Source organism: Amphimedon queenslandica, unplaced genomic scaffold, assembly GCF_000090795.2.
Source record: "Amphimedon queenslandica unplaced genomic scaffold, v1.1 AMPQUscaffold_12259, whole genome shotgun sequence".
Taxonomy (NCBI): domain Eukaryota; kingdom Metazoa; phylum Porifera; class Demospongiae; order Haplosclerida; family Niphatidae; genus Amphimedon; species Amphimedon queenslandica.
In genome coordinates, this window is record NW_003547503.1 from 1 (window position 1) to 2,651 (window position 2,651).

Genomic DNA, 2,651 nt, shown 5'->3' on the forward strand with positions numbered 1-2,651 from the left:
AAACAAAATGGCTGCCACGACTTTTGCAGCCTTGCTATACCAGGAAAACGAGCTCCTATGCTTACCAGACTTCTTAGAGGACCTTATCTTGACCAGAGGACTCCAATGGTACCACTAGCGTGGCTCTAGACCTTTTCTGGGAGAAAAATCAAAAATCTGCAAACCGGCCGTTTTGTTCAGCCACCTTTTTTCATCTTCATCATCATATGATCATCATCATGATCTCCTGTCAATCCAGTTGTTGGTCGATATATCAGTCTTACCTGGTGATAGAAGGTAGGGTCTCAAAAGCGGACGGACGGACGGACCCGCCCCGCCCGAAAAAGGACGGACGGACGGACTGATGCGGACCCGACAGGACCATAAATATCCATGTAAAGGACAATCATTCATGGATAATCTGTCTTTAAAACACTTTTATACTTGGACAATAAATTTATGTACGTATTAACTATGCTAGGACCAATAGAAGAGGTCATGTTAGCGAAAATGTAACTTTATCAATGCCAAAATTGCCGGCTACTACAGGCTGCATGAAGCATCACAATACTGAACCATCTCTTGAATTCTATTTGTTATTCTTAATAGGAGTTCAGTGAAACCATTTTAATGATTTTTCTATATTATTTGGTGCAAGTCTATATCTTCAATCAATATATTCTAAGAGGAATTACCATTTACAGTGAATATAAGCAGGAATACAATGTAGACTATATAGGATGACTATTATTAAATAAAAACTGCAATTTTTTAGAGTAATAATTATGTTTTGTGTATTATCAACAGCAATCTTTAGTAAATTGGTTGCAAATCAACCTGATGAGACTGTTGACTGATACTTTTATGTAAGTTATTTCATCACAGCTGTACAAATAATATCTATGTTTTAACACTATAAAATTAGGATTATATATGATGTAAGTGAAGTTGAATCTATTGTAATGCCTTGTCATGTCAGGAGCCACTAGATTTTAATTGTAAGTTTTTTTTAATTTAAATGTCTACAATGTTAATAGCGGATTTGTATAGGTTATTAAGCGTCATAAATCAATTTTTTAATTTTGATTCTGTTGAAAAATATTTTACTGTGACAAAACAAGCAAGTGCTGGTATGAATCAAAATTTTATTTGAATTAATGTTTTTTGTTCAAATTAAATAGTGTGTTGTCAATGTATTTGAAAAAAGGTAGGGGTGCACACACAGAAGTTTAATTTTTCAGACTATACAAACATACTATGAAGTGGTATGTACAAACTTGCAAATTTTAGTTTATTATTGCAACAGTTTGTACCCAAACAAGACAGTTTCATTGACTGTGGTGCTTATCTGTGCAAATTATGCATATCTAATCTGTTATTGTTAAAATTAATTGACTTTTAGTTTGCCTATACATCATACTGTGATGGTTATGCTCTGTCATAGCATTGTTTATTAGATAACTTCAAAATTTTTGAGGCAATGGCTTATGACTCTCATGCTTCACAGTATCAGGTAGAAATTGCTATTGAAATGGAATATCATTTTTATATAGGTGGAAGACAATAACTGTTAGCGTTGCAACCAGAGTTGCTTAGTGCTGAGCAACTCATTACAATGATTTACAAACATTAAAAAGGGATCTGCAAAAAAAGTGTGGCATTCCTAGCCCAGGTATGACAAAAATAAATATACTAGAAGTAACTATAATTTTTACATTTATTACGTAGGATAACTACTTTTTAGGCTGGATTCTAAAGCTCAATATAACTATTTCAAAGGGTCTCCTTATTTTTAAAAAGCAGTGATTTCAAGGATATTAAAATATTATTATTTTAATTGTGTAATTAAATGAAATCAGTATCTCAGTATAGTGTTGCATGCAATAGCACTGATAAAAATTAATCATAAAATTTCACTATGTTTATTATTAGACTTACACCAAATAATATAGAAAAATCATAAAAATGGTGTCACTGAACTCCTATTAAGAATAACAAATAGAATTCAAGTGTTAGTTCAGTATTGTGATGCTTCATGCAGCCTGTAGTAGCAATTTTGCATTGATAAAGTTAAATTTTTGCTAACATGACCTCTTCTATTGGTCCTAGCATAGTTAATACGTACATAAATTTATTGTCCATGTATAGAAGTGTTCTAAAGACAGGCTATCCATGAATGATTGTCCTTTACATGGATATTTATGGTCCTGTCGGGTCCGCATCAGTCCGTCCGTCCGTCCTTTTCGGGCGGGGCGGGTCCGTCCGTCCGTCCGCTTTTGAGACCCTACCGGGAAATGCCGGGGTAAAACCGGGCTGCCCCGGACTGGGGCTTCACCTATTTTCATGGAATAAGGACTGATATGGAGCTAGTAGCCTAGTAAGGACATAGAACAAACTACTGCATGAGTAACTGTGCAATTAAATGATTATATTCTTTTATTGTTAAAATTTAGGGAAGCCATGAATCCCCCTTGACTAATGCTGGGAACTGACAAGGCCGCTCTACTCCCATCTGCCGGTCTTCTATAAGTCCACTTTAATTAACTCTCTCATTTTTATTTCTGATTTTATTTGCTGTCATTGTTATCTTAATTTTCATTTTCCTTGATTGTTGATTTATTTTTTTTTTTTTATATTTATTACTATTATTTTTACTGTTGATCATTACTTCA

General features: G+C 34.0%; 1 long non-coding RNA gene across 1 annotated transcript; it reads left to right on the plus strand.

Annotated features, from left to right (window-relative positions):
• Positions 1-287: 287 nt before the first annotated feature.
• Positions 288-1,067, plus strand: LOC109588161 (uncharacterized). The gene is made up of 3 exons (XR_002187994.1): positions 288-845; positions 905-977; positions 1,030-1,067. It is a non-coding gene; the product is annotated as an uncharacterized LOC109588161 (long non-coding RNA).
• The last annotated feature ends 1,584 nt before the right edge of the window (positions 1,068-2,651 follow it).